Genomic DNA, 19,871 nt, shown 5'->3' on the forward strand with positions numbered 1-19,871 from the left:
GGGTGAGGATGACATTGAGGTGCTCCTGGAGGTGGCTCCTGAGGAATTGACCAATGAGGAGTTGTTGAAACAGGAATAGGAACACATAGCTGAAAAAGAAGCAAGAGAAAAGGAAACAGCAGAAGAAAAAGAGTCCCCAAGAAAGTTCACAATGAAGGGTTTGGCAGAAGCTTTTTCAGACCTCAACAAACTTCTCTCTTTTTTTTATTTTTGGAAGGAAGATTCACTCTGAGCTAACATCTGTTGCCAATCTTCCACTTTTTTTTTTTTTCTGCTTGAGGAAGATTAGCCCTGAGCTAACATCTGTGCCAATCTTCCTCTACTTTGTATGTAGGATGCCTCCACAGCATGGCTGATGAGTGGAGCAGGTCCACACCCAGGATCCAAACCCACAAACCCAGGCCACTAAAGCAGAGCATGTGGAACTTTAACCACTTGGCCACGGGGCTGGCCCCATTGAGCTTCTTAAAAAGTTTGAAAACATGGACCCCCAACACTGAAAGGTTTTCATTAATAGAGAGGAACATTCATAGTGCATTATCTGCTTACAGGCAAATCTATGACAACAAAAGAATCAAACCAAGCAAACCACCATGGACATATTTCCGTAAAGAGTGAAACCTCCTCAAGAAGAGGCTCAGGCAGGTTCTTCAGGAGGTATTTCAGAAGAAGGCGTTGTTATCATAGGAGATGACAACTATATGCACATTATTGTCCCTGAAGACCTTCCAGTGGGACAAGATGTGAAGGTGGAAGACAGTGATATTGCTGATCCTAACACTGTGTAGGCCTAAGCTAATGTACGTGGTTGTGTCTCAATTCTTAAAAAAAAAGTTTAAAAAGTAAAAAAAAAAAATAAGTAGGTGGGATGGAACAGGAATTCTATTCACAAAACAAAGTACGTCATCCACATGACCCCCCCAACAATAGGCTTCCAATATTTAAAAAATTTCTTTCAGATTTTTCAATTGAAGATAGTATATAAAACAAGTTCACTTTCATTACAAACATATGCTGGAAAAGCATCTTTATCATTGGCACTTAGGCATTATATCAACTTGATTTTAATCTATTTGAGTATACATTTCCACGTTTAGAACATTTGTTTCACTGGAATAGAAATTTCTGTTCAGATGATGTCAAAAATTAAGGAGGGCTAAATGTGAGAGAGTCGAAATTATACAAAGTATATCTTCAGACATAACGGAATTAAACTAGAAACTGGTAGCAGAAGATCACTGGAAAATCTCCAAACACTTAAAATTAGATGGCACATTCCTAAATAATCCATTGGTCAATGTGGAATTCTCAAAGGACATTAGGGAATATTTTGAAATTAACAAAAGTTAAAATACCACAGGTAAAAATTTGTGGGAGCAGCTAAAGCAATATGTAGAAGGAAATGTATAGCATTAAATGCTTACATTAGAAAAGAAAGAAGCTTTCAAAGAACTGGCTTAAGTTACCACCTTTAGAAACTAGAAAAAGGAGAGCAAAATACACCCAATTGAGCAGAAGGAAGGAAATAACAAGGAACAGAAATCAAAAAATGAAAACAGAAAAACAGCAGAGAAAGTAAATAACACCAAAAGCTAATTCTTGGAAAACAATAATAAAATTTTTAAAAATCTGGCAAGAATGACAAAGAAAGAAAAGACACAAATTATCATATCAGGAATAAAAGAGATGATATCACTAGAGACACAGCAGATGGCAAAAGAATCCTAAGGGAACACTATGAACCACTCTGTGCACGTACATTTTACAACCAAGATGAAATAGACCAATTCCTCAAAATCCACAAACTGCCAAAACTCACCCAGGATGAAAAGGATAACCTAAGTAGCCCTTTAATTATTTTAAAAAACTGAATTCAGAGTAAAAAAAAATGTTTTAAAAAGAACTCTCCAGGCCCAGGTGATTTCACTGATTAATTCTACCTAACATTTAAAGAAGAAATAATACCAAATGTACACAATCACTTCCACAAAATAGAAGAGGAGGAGGAGATACTTCTCAACGCAATTTATGAGGCTGGAATATCCTCATACAAAACCAAACACATTAAAACTAAAGACCAATATCTCACAAGAACATAGACACAAAAATCTTCAAAAAAAATAGCAAATTGAATCCAGAATACATAAAAAGAATAATATATCATGAACAAGTGGAGATCCAGAGATTGCAACACTGCTTCAATATTTGGGAATCAATCAATACAGTCCGCCACATTAACAATTAAAGAGGAAAACCACATGATCATATCAATGCAGAGAAATATTTGAAAAAATCCTACTCTCGGCAAACAAGAAACGAAGGTCACTTCCTCAACCTGATAAAAGACACCTACAAAAAAATCTACAGCTATCATCATACTTAATGTTGAAAGGCTGAATGCTTTCCACCTACTATCAGGAAAAGGCGAGGATGTCCACTCTTATCACCCCTCTTCTTTGCAATAGAGCAAGAAAAAGAAATAGAAGGTATAGAATTTGGAAGGAAAGAGATTAAACTATCTATACTTGCAGATCATATGTTTTGTTTTGTTTTGTTTTTTTATATAGAAAATTCTAAGGAATCTACAAAAAAACTTCTAGAAAAATAAGTGAGTTTAGCAAGGTCATAGGAATCAAGGTGAACAAATAAAAATCAGTCAGACGCCTATAAATAAGCAATGTAAAATTGGAAACTGAAATTTTTTAAAAAGACCATTTACGATAGTGTTGTGTAAATGGAATGTTCCGGGGCTTTCTCTTGGCCAGTCCTGTCAGGCACAATCTGAGCAGAAGACATTGATAGGATAAACTTCTGCTTTGCTTCCATTCTCCTTTCTTCAGATGGTTATATTCATGTTCTTCGAAGGTAGATGCCTTTCGAGGGAGTTGAGAAAGCTCATTGGATAATGTAAAATGGAAGAAACGACGGCTTACAGAGCATTCACTGGGCCTTTAAAAGCCAGTACCAAATGACCCAGACATCTCACTCCTAGATATTCACCCAAGAGAAATGAAAGCCTATGTCCACATGAAGACATGTACACAAATATTCATAGCAGCTTTATTCATTGTAGCCTTAAGCTTTAAAAAACAACCTAAATGGCCATTAGCTGGTGAATGGGTTGACAAATTGCGGCACATTCATACTATGGAATACTATGGAATACTACTCAGCAATAAAAAGGAATGAAGTACTAATATATACTACAGTGTGAGTGAATTGCAAAAGCATTATACTGAATGAGAGAAGGCAGACACAAAAGAGTATATACTGTATGGTTCCATTTATACGTTATTCTATAACAGGCAAAATCAACCTACAGTGACAGAAAGCAGATTAGTGGTTACCTGAGGCAGCAGTTTGGGGGGAATTGAGTATAATGGGGTGTGAGAAATTCTTTTGGGGTGATGGAAGAGTATTATCAATTGTGGTGGTAGATACACTGATAAATTTCTCAGCACTGATTGGAATTTTTCCATTTAAAATAGGTGCATTTTAATTTACGTAAATTACATCTCATTATTGTTGATTAAAATAAAAAGACAACCACTATGCTACCTTCTACCAACCACCTGGCTTAGAATTGTCTTTCTTTCTCTTTCTTTCCTTTTTCATTTCTTTTTTTTTCCAACTCAAATGCCCCTCAGGCGGCAGGTGGTTCCGCTAATCTTGGGATAATAAGGAAATCAGTATCCTCTGGTCAACATCCTGGAATATGAAAAAGGGTCTGACAGCATGCTCGAACTATTTGGAGCCAGGTGTGATGAAAACATATGCAGTCAACTGGTTGAAGGCATAAATCAGATCTGTGCATGTATTTCTGAAACAAGTTCAAGCTTAGGGTAAAAAATGGCAGACAGAATGCCTGCACTGGCACTGCTGGCAGAAGGCAAGGCTCTGGATGTCCAAAGACTGCAGGGAAGGAGGAATGTTTTGGAGGCAAAGGTATTTATTGCCAATGGCAACTATGCTGTTTGAACCACCCTAGTAGAAAAGACAAAAGAGAGATGGCACTTCCTCTTAATATCAGATTTGGACTCACAACCAGAATGAAAGGAAATGAGAGGGGGTATTTCTCTTCTGGGATGCTATGGCCACAAGTATGACTTTTTAGCTCTTGCTTTATATGGTTCTAATGCTTGAAATCTAATTTCTATCTTAACATGGGTTTAATTTGGATTAGTGAAGAATTCTTCCCTCTGCTTGGTTCACTGGGACAATAGTCTTCCTTTATTTTCTTTAACCATAGAGATTAGCACTCTTCCAAAGGACAACCCACTAAACAGTTAAAACTTCAATTAAAGAGATTTCTTGACATCATTAAAAACAGAAATCAAACTAATGTAAACTTTTAAAATTTTCAACAAATTATATTTGAAGGCATAATCCAGAACCCATCTCTCAGTTTAAAGTTCACTAAGCAGAGAGGAACCAGCAAGATTTTATCAGTACATCCACGTGGATGCACAAATCAATTTGGCCATGGCAGACTGGACAAATTATGAATATGGGTCATGACAATATGATCAGTAGTGTTTTTTTTAGTTCAGTGGAAAAAGCCACATAGTGGTTGAATGGTTTGGCCAAATATCCCGAGGAAGTTGGTACAAGTGCAAAGGATACAAACAACTGTGTGTGTGCAATGGTTTCCTGCTCCCTCAGGCTAATGGCTACATCTTGAAACAATCATCACTGAAAGTTTGAAATGTCCATTTGCTTATGTTAGCTACACCCCACTAAAGAATAGCCAAAAGTTTATAGTCAAAGAATGACCTAAAAATGAGCCGAATGGCATTATTTGCTGGAATTACATTATTTGCTAGACACAGAGAGAAAAGTTTTATTTCTGTGAAAAAATTATTTTTTAATTGTAAAAACAATATAGTGACAAAATATTTATTTTGAAAGATAAAAGCCTAATGTCATCACCCTAATAGGACTATTTTCATTTTGTGTATTGCCTTATTATTTGTCTATAAGAATAAAGATTTATTTACTTTATTGAAGTCTTACCTGACTTATGATTTTGTTTTATGATTTTATCATTTATCAATAATTTTCATAAGACCTAAAACTATTATTTCTAAAGGATTTTCTTAGCTGAAAACAGACATATGGATCATTTAATCCAGCCTTTCTTAAAGTGTATTATCTGGATTTTAATAGATAATTTAATAATTATCTGAAAAAAAGGATTCCATGATTAAATAAGTTGGTTGATTTGTGATAATGATCACATAGACTCAAGGAATGGGCATTGATATGACATATTTTCCAAACTTGTTTGATTGCAGGCCCCTTTTGAAAAGGAGCATCTCATAAGATTTGTGTTTCACACAATTTGTTCTTTCCAAAACGTTGTTTAGATAAATTTCTATATCAGGAAACTGAGGCCCAGAGACATTAAGACTCAACATCACACAATCAATTTGTGATGGAATCCAGACCAGAATTTATAAACAAGTTTCTAGAAATAGAACTTCTACCAAAATCGCCTTTACTATTTCGGCTGAATATTTTCACACTGCCACCAAAGATTCGGAGTTATTGACAATTCCATGAATATATTCTGTATCATAATATCCTTCTATTGAGTCAATGGTACAAATGGAAGCTCTCCCTTTCACCTTGAGAGAAGAACGAGGAGCAGAAGACTGAGTGACAGTCCTTGGGATATGTACTGAATGAGTGATGCCTGGAGACTTAGAGCCCTGGTGAAGATGTTGACAAAATCAACGCCTAAATGAATGTAGACACATGCAGATTGTCAATAAGTTCTGTACACTGGGAGCACAAAAGAATGCTATTGAGAAACTACACCACGAGGACTTTGAAGAAAAGTTCCCTTTTCTGCTGTTATTTCTAAATGTCCTAAAATAAAACTATTAAAAATTTCTACAATTGACCATAACTCACAAGGAAAAGAATTGTTCTAGTGGAAGAATGCGGTTTTCTTAGTTCTACAGTGCTTTAATTTTGATTCTGAAATTTTACAAAATGCCTGGTCTGCTTGCCAGGATTGGTCGATGAAATCCCATTATATTATATTATAATACCTTACACTATATTGTAATATAAGTCCCATTATATTAGATTATAATACATATATTATGTATTCTTGGCATCACATATAGTTCTTTATTAAACATCCTACCAGCTCACATACTAAAGTTATGTAAAGGCTACTCCATTAGTAATGTCTTAGTTTAATACACTACTCCCTAAATGATATGGGTCAAGGGTTATTGCTACTACTTGTTGAAAAAAAAAAAAAAGGGGGGGCATCCTTTACCTCGTTCCCAGGATGAGAGCTGGTTACTTCCAAGTAAATGTGTATTTCTTTCCACTTGAGACTTGATCCCTAGGAATTGCTAACACAACCAAGACCTCATTGTTTTGTATATGCAAATGAATTTTGAAGAACCCAAAGTTTTTGTTCTTGCTCCCATCTTCCCAGACTGGAACCCTCTTCTACTTTCAAAATCTCCTCTAAATATTTCTTGGAATGCCCAAAGGGCTGATCTTCAGCTGGCAATTACTGGCACACCAGTTATTTACAGCTGGCTTCTGGTCTAATTGGCTGCTGTCAAGTTGTTAAATATTTTGCACTGATACCCGTATATGTGCTGACAAACTAGACTACATGCTATGGGCAACTACTGGCCCCTGTTTCTTTTCCGACCTGCTTTGCACAGGGAGCTGTGTGTTTTCAAAAATTCATTTTCAAATTTCACTTCTGTCATGGTCAATGGAGCTCACTGTGAAAAAGTCTGCCTTTTATGCTCCCAAAGCTACCAGTCTTCCATGTATTACGGCAGACTGTGCAAAGAAAGGGAGAATGACTCTTGCCCTGACTCCATGCCACACTTTGTCACTAGAACCTGAAGCAGACTTGCTTCTTGCCCAGAGTTTCACTAAGTCCCTCATGAAGGTATTTCTATCTGATTGTAGCGCTCAGACACTTCACCAGACAGACCCAGTCCCGGCTCCAAGAACTGGCTAAGTCTTAGATGCTTCATCACCTCTTTCACAGTGCTCATCTCCTCTCCGCATTTTCTGGACACTGCTCTCAACCAAATTCTTCCCTTCTCAACTAGCCACAAAATGAAAGTCCCCAGGAATATCAGTGAATGCCACCTGATACTGGTGGTGGCTTGGGAGTGAGTGAGTGTTGTTCTTACTGCTTGCCACCTGGTCCCAAGTCAAGCCAGAAAAATACCCCTTTACACTTATAAAAAAGTATCAGCCATTAGGAGGATAAATATGCACATTAGTATATATAAAAAGACTTGTATAAGTAACAAAGGAGAGTGCAGAGAGGTGGGAAGGCTGGGATGAAGCCATCGGGAGTATTTATATTGAAATAGCTGTTTCTTAGACATTTATTGAAAGTATTACCTGTTGACAGCATAGACTCTTCTATCTCTACTGAGAAATGACTTCCTTCTTAATTCCGTGCAGAAGAAAATGCATCGATATCTTTTAATTTTGTTTTAAATGACAGGAATTTAAGTTATAAACCTACACCTTCAGATTTAGAACTGTAATAAAAATCTGACCTTTGATGTTTTCAGTTTTAAGACATGGATTCTATAAAAGAATGGAAACACTGATGGTTGCGCAGCCATGGTCAGTTGACAATTTTGATGACGTTTGTCAAATTCTATTCCAAAAAGTTCCTTTAAACAATCAGATATGATGCAGGCTTTCATATAAGTTATGAAGTCCCAATCATTGGAGCTGGAATATTTCCAAGATTACAAAATGGTGATATTTTCAAAGCTGATTTCACATGTTAAATCAATGTATCAACATAACTGTGGCATCCAGTGTGGCTTTTGCTCTGGTTTTTTAAGTTACCACGCCAAAAGAAGTACACAAAAAGTTAAAACATGATCATGTAATATAATAAATAATTTTACTTTTCATTGGGAATTTTCTTCAATATAAACTTATGCTGAGATTGCAGCTCCCAAATGTATGATTTGATAAGCAGCGATAATGGTCAGTTTCTCAGATTTGATTTAGACACTAACTCCAGTAGCCTTTATAAAGAAGACCAGGGCTTTGCCAGTGTGTATGAAGAGCAAGTGAGGGAGCAGGAAGTATTTCAGAGGCACAGTCCACGAGACAAAGTGATTGGATGGGTGTGGATAATGATGAGGAGAGGCAAATTTAAGATAATTTCTGTTTTGTGTATTTGCTTGGTTTGTTTTTGCCTTGGAGGCAAGGTGGATTGTAATGCTGTTTACCAGGTACACCACCAAAAAAGAGGAGTGTAATGTAGCAGAGAGCTGAAGAACGTGGTTCAGGACATCATAAATTTAAGGTGTTGTAGATCTAGAAGGCAGTTATATACATGCATCTGGACTGCAAGAGAAGTAAGACAGGTGATGGAGATTTGGGACCATCAGCAGAACCAGGAATTGAAATATTGAGCAACGTCATGGGAGAGTATTGATAAAGAAAAGACAAGGCCTAAAAGAAGAGCCTTGGAGAACTCAGAGATTTCAGAATCAGGGAGAGAAAGCGAAGCCTGAGAGAACAAAGAATGTAATAGAAAGAGGAGAAAAGCTAGGAGAGAGTCAGCTCTGATGGCTTAGAGTTTAAGCTCGGTGCACTCCCCTTTGGTGGTCTGAGTTCAGTTCCCAGGCACAGAACCATACCACTCATCTGTCAGTAGCCATGCTGTGACAGCAGCTCACATAGAAGAATTAGAAGGACCTACAACCAGAATATACAACTATGTACTGGGGCTTTGGTGGAGGAGGAAGATTGGCACAGATATTAGTGTAGGGTGAATCTTCCCCTGAAAAAAGAAAGAAAGAAAAGATAGGAGAAAGTGATGTGATGGAAGCTGACAGAGAAGAGAATTTCGAGACGAGAGAAAAAGTGGATATTGTTGTTTTGACTGTCAGGCATTCGATTATCATTCTGCCTTTCCTTCATTGTGAGTAGCGTTGGTGAGCAGTATCAGCTATTTTCTATGATGAAATTAAAGGGGCCAGGCCCATCCTCTTCCTGCCCTGGGCTGACACAGATCTAGGCTGGCTAATGGGGATACTCTTCTATGGCTTACAGTTTTAATGTAAACAGCAAGAAGGCACAGGACAGTCAGAGTTAACTCATCGCAATGGTAGGGTGGACAGGACTGGACCTGATGTGTGAACATAGCAGTAGTTCTTTTTCCAGTTCACTTGTCCCTCTGGTCTCCCGGTTTCCTATTCATTTTTCCAATAAATTCACTTTTACTTAAAATAAATAGCTAACATAGAGTTAAATGAGTTATACCTAAAATGGTATTCTGTAATGGTTTCACTGTATAGATAGATGAGCAGACTCAGGTTCAGTAAAATTAAAATCACCCAAGGCCACAAAATTAATTATGGCATAGATGGGACTAGAACTCATGTCTCTTAACTTCTAGGCTAAGACACTGTTTGGTGGTTGTTTTTTATTGTGGTAAAATACACATAACATAAAATTTACCATCTGAAGCATTTTTAAGTGTACATGTACAGTTCACTCATGTTAAGTACATCTATGCTATGCAACCAATCTCCAGAACGCTTATCATTTTAGGCTAAGGCACTTTTCGCTGTACGACTGTGGTCGACGCTTCTATATATCTCCCCAATATTCATTCTCCCCTTCTCCTTCATGGTAAAGGACTCCCTCATCCCCTGCACTTTTCAGCTGGACACACACCACACACAATAAACCCATCTTCCTAGTCTTCCTTGCAGCTAGCTCTGCCCAATGGGATGTGAGAAGACGTGACTTGTGCAGCCTCCAGGTTGTAGCCTTGAGAGGAAAGAATGCATCTTTTTTCCTCTTTCCCACTGAAATAAATGTGGACCATGGGCCATGCTGATGAAGGCAATCCCTCTGGATGAAGGCAGAACAAAGTTGAAGAACACCACTGACCAATTCACGAAACAGAGCTGCTATGATATCTTCAACTATTTTACATTAAAAAAATAAATTTCTATACCATTTAAGCCACTGTTATTTGGGGTGTTTCTTTTACAGAAGCTGAACCAATTGCACCTGATACAACCATACTGACTCTTATTTCCCTTCCTCTTCTCCAGCACCGCAAGAAAAATGCAAAGGATTTACATTCTTTCATTCTGAAGTGTTGGATAGGCTGAAACTCACATTTAATATCCTTGGACTCAAAACCCAAGAAGAATGACAGTTAGTTTATCCTGTTCTCAAGGTCAAGTTGCTGGAGACACACATGCATACAGTGCTACAGTTTAGTAGATAGGGGAGCTGGAAGGAAATCTATTTTGGGCAATGTGTTGAAGTGAGACCTTTGTACTAACACAGCTTACCAGATAAGTAAAATGAAAAAATAGCCGTCTTTTTTATTCAGATTTATTTCTGGAAGATTAGTGTGTGCAGGTGGGGCGGGGGATGAGTAAGAAGAATACTGCACAAACATTTTAACGTATTCTTCCACGTGTGAAAACTAGGAATGTTCACTCAGGAGCTGGTGTTCCCACCAGGTGGTAAAATGCTGGGTAAAGAAATCAGGAAAGAATGTTTAAATTTTGTATTTAGCAAACGATGGAGAGCACTGTAAGCGTTATTCATTTTAATCCACGAAAGTCTATAATTCTTATGAAATACTCACTTTATATGAAGATGAGTTATAATGCTGTACATTTTCTTCTAGAGGCTTCTTGGATAGATAAATCAATCATGTACTACTTCAAATAATGGCAACAAAGCCACTTAATTTTTTTCCTGGTAAGGTCACTCAGTGTTTTCAATATAAATGCTCAATGCCTTAAAATAATTTTTCTAAGAATCAGACAGACTTAGGTGCAAATTCTGATTCAGCCACTTGACGGTGTATGATTTGAAGAAAGTTACCCAACTTTTCTGAACCTCAGTTTCCTCATCTGAAACTGGAGATAATCATATTTGCAGTAGGGTTGCTATGATGATTAGAGAACATAATTACGGAAAGTGCTTAGTGTGTTAAGTGCTCAGTAAATTTCACATGCTGCCATTGTTTCTTGTTATTATTATTGCTGTTTCTAAATGATAATTTCACTAAATAAAGTTGATAGTTACTAGTCCCCTCTCCCATGTTTCTTTTTCTTGGATTTTCTTGACCCTGGTGATTTCATATAAGTTTTGAATGTGAATATTGAATTTTAAATTAGAGAAATTTTAATTTAAAAAATGTAGAGGGAAATTCTACATGAATTAGAATCAGGATGAATATTTTCTTAAAAGAGGAGAGGATGAGAGATAGAGAGAGAAAAGAAAATCCAGCTCATATAGAAAAAAGGAAGAAAACAAAGGAATAAAAATAAATCGTAAATGATAGAAAAAACTAAGATGCCTAGCATCTTATCAGCGCTCAATAAATATTAGGTATCACTAATGTGAAGTATTATTATTGACAAACATTGCATTAACATGCATAGAGCAAAACCACTTGAAATACAAGGAACCATATACAAACCACTATTTTACCAAGTTACTGAACCCACTCAGTTTTAAATAGATAGTACAGGTAAAAAGTAGATAATGAAATATGGGATCTAAATAATATAATTTCTATAATTGAATAAAGTTAATGTTATAGATACATTAATCTTTAGACCTTTCAGGAAATACATCTCTTTTAGGAAACTATAGGACATGTAAAAAATTTGCGTCAAAAAGAATCTTCATTATTTCTAAAGAGCTAAATTTATACAGGCTCTGAATTTCAATGCAGAGAAAACAGAAATTAGTACTTCAAGTTAAAATTTAAAGATCCAACTACTCAAAAATTTAAAAATTCATTTTTGTGCCAACTGGGAAATAAAAAGCACAATTACAAAAATATTTAGGAAATTGTGATGACAACACTACATATCTGTAACTGTGCATTGTGATCAAAGGTAGACTCAGAGGAAAATTCATATACTTTCATTTTTAAATACGAAAGTGTTTGAAAAGACAAAGCAGATGTTTAACCCAGGGGAGAGAGGGATTTGCTGAGACCCTGAAAAGTTTTAATCATGTAATATTCTCTTTAATCAGGTAATGTAGATCCTGTATCATTCATCTTAGGTTAAGATATGTTGAGGTAACAAATGACTCAAGAATCCTATTGGTTCACAATGATAAAGCTTTATTTGGAAATTACTTTATATGCTCATCATGAGTTGGCTGCAGATCTGTGCTCTCACTTCCGTCTCCAGGATGTTGGAGCAGACCTTGGGGAGATGGCTCACGGCATGGGGGAAAGAAAGAATGGCAAAACCATGCAATGGTTTTTATAAGTTCTGCTCAGTAGGGGCTCACATATCATGACAGAGACTGATTTCAATGGAGTATGAATGTGTAATTCAACAGGGAAGGAGAGCAAATGCTTTGAACAATAATACAGTCTTATCACAGTCTTCCATCTTGGTCATAAATATTTTCTTCCTTTCCTTCTGCATTCAAAACACACTCTATTCCTCCTTAAAGGGGACAATACAAAAGTCTCCTCCAATCATAGTATCAGGCTCAAAGAACCAGAATTCTTGTGATAGTCTCTATAGCAGATTTACATGTGGCTCTTTTTGATCTGGAGATGTATGAACTGAAAAGGAGATAACCACAATAAACACAGCATTTTGGAAAGGGAATGACTAGGGATGTCCATAGCAGCCACTGATCCACAACAATGCTGAAAGCCTACTAGGGGTATGTAGCCAGGACCATGAACCATAGCACTGGAAAATATTTCTTTGCAGGTCCTGGCTCTGCCCCTGCAGTAGCTGCCCAGTCCATTATTTTCCATGCCTCTGGATTCTACCTCTGGGAGACTCTTTCTTTTCCATCTTCCCCCTTTACCACATATAAATACCTTGGGGAACATGTCCTCTTTGGGAGCTGAGCAGCTCTCTTGACCTGCTTCTTGGCCACAGAAACATGAGGGTCTGAGTGTAATTTTCCTGAGGTGGGGGCGAACAGAGCAGAACATACTTTGTACAATAATGCAATGTACCACACCTACTTTATACAATAATACAATGTAGCACACAGGCTTTCCATCTGTTGAAACCTTCCACGGAAAACCGGTTCCATTGGCTTGGGGCCATTTTGGATTCCCTTTAGAACGGGTTTCAGGTTCTAGGTTTTTGGCTTTTTAATGAGCTCACAACTTATTTTAGAAAGAAACTCTTCAGGTTAATCAGCTTATTCTCTGGGATGCCTGCATAATTATGTTGCTATGGGGCTGTTCGATCTCAGCTGGGTCTGTAGCTCCTAGGAGTTTATTCCCCTTTTCCGCACCTGTCCATCAAGTCAGAGGAAAATGAAATTTATCAAGATACTTTGGCTCTTCTTGCCTTGCTGCAATGGCCCTGGAATAGTCTACCTGCAGTGAAAAATGGTCTCCCATTGAGGCACTGCAGTCTTTTCCTTAAATTACTCTCAGTCCTAACTCCTGTCCCTCAGAATTAGGAAATATGAGTGATGGTTTTACAATTTTAAAAAAATATTTCCGTCATGTTATAGTTTTTCTTGAAAGTCATTGTGAGTTGCCTCATGGATTCGTGTTTCAGTTTACTTCAAAATTTACATTTTGTGGGGTCCGGCCGTGTGGCGCAGCGGTTAAGTGCGCACATTCAGCTTCGGTGGCCTGGGGTTCACCAGTTCGGATCCCGGGTGCGGACATGGCACCACTTGGCAAGCCATGCTGTGGTAGGCATCCCACATATAAAGGAGAGGAAGATGGGCATGGATGTTAGCTCAGCGCCAGTCTTCCTCAGCAAAAAGAGGAAGATTGGCAGCAGTTAGCTCAGGGCTAATCTTCCTCAAAAAAAAAAAAACAAAAAAAGAAAATTTACATTTTGTTTTCAAAATAGAAGTATATTTATTATCTTTTCTGGTTATAAAAGTAATACATGCTTATTGTAAAAAAAAGGAAAAATTTAAACCATATGGAAATGACAAACCCTGACCTGGTCACCTCACCTGCTGGGAAGTAGGAATTTCCATTTGGACACCTCACATATGACGCAGAGCCGGCTGGATGCCACAGTCCAAAGGTGGGCCTTCATGTGTGTAGCAGACCGTGTCCAGCCAGCCCATGCTTATTTAACCAACACCTCCAGTTCATCACCAGCTAACCAACAACACTCAGAGACTTTGCTGCTTAATATGCAACGCAGGTATATGCAACGTTTTGCTTTAAAAGCCCACCCCCATTTTCTTTACCACGGACCTATTCCCCAGAGCCTACACTCTATAATTGGATTTCATATTAGGCAGTAAAATTTCTCCACTCAATACTCAATCTTTGAACTCTTAGTCTTTTATTTTCTGTAAAAAATACGTTTTGAGAAGCCAGCCCTGATGGCCTAGTGGTGAAATTCTGGTGCTGTCACTGCTTTGGTGGCCTGGGTTTGTTTCCCTTTCGTGGAACCACACCACCTGTCTGGCAGTTGCCATGCTGTGGTGGCAGCTCACGTAGAAGAACTAGAAGGACTTGCCATTAGGATACACAGTCAGGCACTGTGGCCTTGGGGAGGAAAAAAAAATGAGGAAGGTTGGCAACAGATATCAGCTCTGGGTGAATCCTCCTCTGCAAAAAAAAAAAAAATTTATGAGCTTCCTCTTAATTCTGATGTTTGCCTCTTGTCATTACCAATAGACAATTTTTCCTATTTTTCTGTTTTCATGATTTTATATGTTCTTTTAAAAATTTTAATTCATAGGAGCATTATCCTTTGTCAAACATGTTTCAAGCTTTTTTCCAAAGTTGTTAATTTGTTTATTTTTCATACAAAAATCTAACTTTTTAAAAAATAATCAAAGCTGCTAATTCTTTCTTTTATGATTTCGACATCCCAAATTATACATGTTCCCTTAATTTTCAAGAACTCTTTATAAAATAAAACTCTGTATAAAATCACTGTCAGAATATTTTCTCAAAATTCAGTAGATATTCCTTTACTGATATCTGCCAGTTAGCGTTGTAGAAGAGAAATCTAAGGTTATCTTTATTTTTGTTCTCTTAAGTAGTTATTATTTATTTTATTTTATTTATTTATTTTTTTTGAGGAAGATTAGCCCTGAGATAACTACTGCCAGTCCTCCTCTTTTTGCTGAGGAAGCCTGGCCCTGAGCTAACATCCGTGCCCGTCTTCCTCCACTTTATACGTGGGATGCCTACCACAGCATGACTTTTGCCAAGCAGTGCCATGTCCTCACCTGGGATCTGAACCAGCAAACACCGGGCCGCTGAGACGGGGAACGTGCGAACTTAACCGCTGTACCACTGGGCTGACCCCTTAAGTAATTTTTAGGTAGAGTGCCTGTTAATGATCACCACATAACTATTTTTATATATTTTATATATAATAATTTTTACATTAACATAGTAAATTTGTAATTCAAACATGTTGCCAAGATGTTAGTTATCTATTGTATTGCTGTATAAAAACTTACCCCAAAATTTAGTAGCTTGAAATAACAAACATTTGCTATTATTTCTGTGGGTCAAAATCCACTAGAGGCATAGCTGGGTAATTTTGTTTTTAAAGATTGGCACCTGGGCTAACATCTGTTTTTTCCTTCTTCTTGTCCCCAAAGCCCCCCAGTACATAGCTGTATATTCTAGTTGTGAGCGCCTCTGGTTGTGCTATGTGGGACACTGCCTCAGCATGGCTTGATGAGCGGTGCCATGACCACCCCCAAGATCCGAACTAGCGAAACCCAGCACCACCAAAGCCGAGCGTGAACTTAACCACTTGGCCACAGGGCCAGTCCCCATAGTTGGGTAATTTTGACATAGGGTCTCTGATGATGCTATAGTCCTCATCTCCTTTCTGATTGTCATCAGGCTACCTCAGTTCCTTAGGATGTGAACCTCTCCACAGGACTGCTCGGCATGGCAGCTGACTTCCCCCAAAGCAAATGATGAGAGAAAGAGGGAGGGAGAGAGAGACAGAGAACAGGAAGCTGTGGTACCTTTTATGTTCTAGTCTCTAAGTCACACTGTCATTTCCACATTATTCGATTTTTTGGAAGCAAGTCACTAAATCTAGTCCACACTGAAGGAAAGGAGAATCAAGATCCATTTCTTGAAGGGAGGATTATAAGAGAATTGAGGGCGTTTTCTTAAAAAACCACCACACAGAAAACTCCAGTTGTGGGTGTGATTTCACTGAATTTTCCCCTACAAATTATTAGCCTATGTAATCTGATCTTTATTTAGTTTGTAAAATTTTTTTTCCATAATATCTTTGGTATTTTTCTTCTGTTGTATTTTCTTTAGCTTTTCTTCATGAATTCTAATTATCCTACAGTATTTATTTCAGCTTTCTATTCTGTACAATTATATCTCTTTTGTAACTTTCATATCTGTGTGTTTTCCTCTGTAATCTGATAAAGGATCACATGTTTGTGCTCTATATCAATTCTGCTCATTTTGACCTCCGAGAGCTTTTTAAATTCTGCTATTGTATTTTATTTTATCTGCTATCCTTCCACATGTCATCCGTATCTATTTTTATCTCTTACTTTTGCCTTTTCAGGACAACTTGTTGGCTTTCTTTCTGGGTTTTTCTTACCATACACATTTCAGCCTCTCTTCATTGAAGTAATTTTTTCTTGTATCAATTGAAAATGCCAAAGAGTTTCATGAAATTTTTTTTTCTGAACTAGCAGTTGATAATTCTCATAGTTACACTCCTCATCTGAACCTTCCATATTGGCATTATTTTCTCATAGGCTTATTGGTGCTTTCTTTCACTTCCATTATAACCTTGGCATACGTCAACAAACAGGATGTGTGGTTTCCCTTGGTGTCGTCCATTTGTATGATGGTAAAATTTCTTACTTATCATGACAACTAGAGGACAAGTTGATGAGTTCATTCCAAGTTCAATACCTACCTTCTAAAGGGCATTCACCCATTGCAGCTCTGCTTTATTGAGGTGGCATCTTCTATTGCTGCTGTCTGGCTTTATAATGCTGTGAACAGGTGGAATACTTGGAACACAACAATCTTGGATACACATTTCCCAGCATTCTGCTTATCTCTGTCTTCCCGACTTACAGAGTTTGTTTATGGGGCTACATCTCCTAGGATGGGAGGCATTACCACCAGCATCCTGTTTGTTTTATCAGTTTCATTCTGGGTAAAGCTCTTTCTGTAGCGATGGAGAATAATGGAGTATTGAAAGGATAGAGTGGCATCCTTAAGAAGCAACAGCTGTAGTGGAAAGAACAGCTTCTAATTTTCAGTTAGGTGACGATCTTGGATTCGGAGTAGGGGACAGACAGTGGGAGAACATATGGTATCTTTTATTTTTTTCCCCCAGATGGTTTTGGTTTCACAGAGGTGAAGCTTAGGCATTTCATGAGATGAAACTTAAATAGGTTTGTTCTTCGTTCATTTTGTTATAGGTAGAAATTAGTCCTTCCAGATTAAAGAATTAAATTGTTCATAAATAGAAGTTTTTCGAGTTGCTGTGAGTTTTCATTGTTTTCTGGTCTTTAAAGTTATTTTCATTGAAAATTAGATGAAGTTTTATTATGGCGACCTGCCACGATGGCATTTTAACCTGGAAGTTTCTCTTGGCATTATTTATATCAGCAAACAAGGAAATACTTTAAAAGCCTGGCAATAGGGGAAAAACAAAATAAATTATGGCGTATCTTTGTGAAAGAACACTTTGTAGTCATTAGAAATCGTATTGTTGAAGCATATTTAACAACATAAGGAAATGCCCATAATTTATCATTTGGTAAAAAAATTACAAAACTGTATGTACAATGTGGTTCTATTTTCATGAAACAGCAAAAATGAGAAAGCAAAAAAGACCAGAAAGATATGTAATATAACATTCACAGAGGTTCTCTCGGCAGTGGAATTAGGTTTAACTTCTATGCTCTATTCTGAAAATTTTTTTTATTTTTAAATTTGCTCTTAAAATATTAAATATTGAAATATTTCTATTAAAATGTGTTACTTATTAAAATAAGGAAAACCAAATTTCAATTAGCAATTTATAACTACAAGTTAATTTATTTGCGAAGATACTATCTAAGTATTAATACTATATCCATAGCCGTTGAGGGGTGGGAAGGGAAAGATTCTCAGCTATAGAAAGAAATTTCTTTGTCTCACTAAGAGTAAAGATATGTGAAAACCACAGTGTTCTATATTTAATGTAACACTAGCTAGGTATGTATTTATTGTCCCTCAAAGTAATTGATATATAAATATTGTAACATCTTTGCTTGTACACACATACATGCGTGTGTCTTCTGAAATTGATTTGATGCTATCTAATGGCCGCTTTAAAAGGATACGGGTATCTTACATCCATGAGAGGACCACGTCCGGCCACAATAAGGAAGATTAATCTATAGCCCAGTGGTTCTCAAAGTGTAGTCCCTGGACCAGCAGCAGTATCACTTGGGCTCATATTGCAAATGCAAATCCTCAAGCTTCACCCCAGACCCAGACCTGCTGAATCCCCGAATCAACCTGTGCTGTTGTTTTCTTTTATTTTCTTATAGCCATTTTCAGCAACCTTAATCACTTCAATGTCTTTAAGGCTTGTAACATGCCTTTACTGTTGCCAGCTTTTTCGAAATTTCTGCGGAAACACACTTCAGGTAAGCAGATTCATTATAATCCATGTTTTAATAAGTCCTCCAGGTGATTTTGATACATACAAATTTTGAAAGTCACAGCTATGGACATTAATTAATGTCCATTAAAGTGGGCATTGTCAAAAGAACAGATGCCTTTTGTAAGTATGGTCATGAAGAAGCAAAATCACCCTGAGAGGCAGGAGTATCTCTGATACTCAGCTGGATAACTGTTCAGAAGATGAGATCTATCTCGGGCATCTGACTGAACAACAGGAGAGTGAGAACATGATCTTATTTCATCTGTGGTTCTGGTATTCCACATATATTTATGCTGGAAAAATAAAAAGTAAAAAATATCTTGTGTACTATATACGTCTTGTAAACCCATCAGTTTAACTAGCATACCATCGTTATGTAAGTATTAGCCGAGGCCCAGAAACATGCTACCCTGTGCTTAGGTGAAAATAAATGATTTGCCATCACTGCCCCCTGTGGAAGAGGGTGCTGATGTTGATGAGCCATGTCGAAGGTCATTTGTTGGACCACTGCTTTTGGTGGTAGAGATTTGAGGGTAAAGATCAAAGGCCCTGGAACTCAGAGACCCTGAAGCAGACCGGCCCCTCCTAGTCTTCCTTTCTTCTTATACACAGTCGACACGATGGAGGGGCATGGGCCACCTCCCATTTTGGAGGAGGCATATTCCTGGTGAAGCCTGGACTTAGAGGATTCCACACATCTGCTGTGAACTTTAGGGAGGAATTCTCTTTCCTCCACTTCCGTAGTTGCGGTGTCTTTTGCTGGCAGGTGGGCAGTAATGGTGGATGCGACTGGATGCAGGTGTGCGTCCAGGTGAAAGGCAGCAAGCAGGGCACGCACTGGGAGTCCTTTCCTTCCGAGCAGGGTTGCCAGATTTAGCAAAAACCAAACCAAACCAAACAAACACAAAACCTCAATGACCAGTTAAATTTGAATTTCAGATAAACAGCAAATAATTTTTTAGTATAACTAGGTCCTATGCAATATTTGGAATTGCTATATAAGCATATTGTTTACATTATTTCAATATAAAATTTTTAATATATATAATACTTAGTATATTTTACCATAATTAATATTTTATTATATGTTTATATGTCTTATCTCGCTAGATTGGATTTTTTGGGGGCATGGATTACACTCTACATCCCTAACATGCATTTAGAACTTACTTATACTAAAAGATTATATGTTTATCAAAAATTTAAATTTAACCAGGTGCC

The 19,871-nt window shown here is 37.4% G+C and overlaps 1 non-coding gene across 1 annotated transcript; it reads right to left on the minus strand.

Annotated features, from left to right (window-relative positions):
* Nucleotides 1-18,526: 18,526 nt before the first annotated feature.
* On the minus strand, nucleotides 18,527-18,651 carry LOC123279752 (small nucleolar RNA SNORA33). The gene has a single exon (XR_006518014.1). It is a non-coding gene; the product is annotated as a small nucleolar RNA SNORA33 (small nucleolar RNA).
* Between the last annotated feature and the right edge of the window lie 1,220 nt (nucleotides 18,652-19,871).

The sequence above is a fragment of the Equus asinus genome, chromosome 21 (assembly GCF_041296235.1).
Source record: "Equus asinus isolate D_3611 breed Donkey chromosome 21, EquAss-T2T_v2, whole genome shotgun sequence".
In the NCBI taxonomy this organism is placed as follows: domain Eukaryota; kingdom Metazoa; phylum Chordata; class Mammalia; order Perissodactyla; family Equidae; genus Equus; species Equus asinus.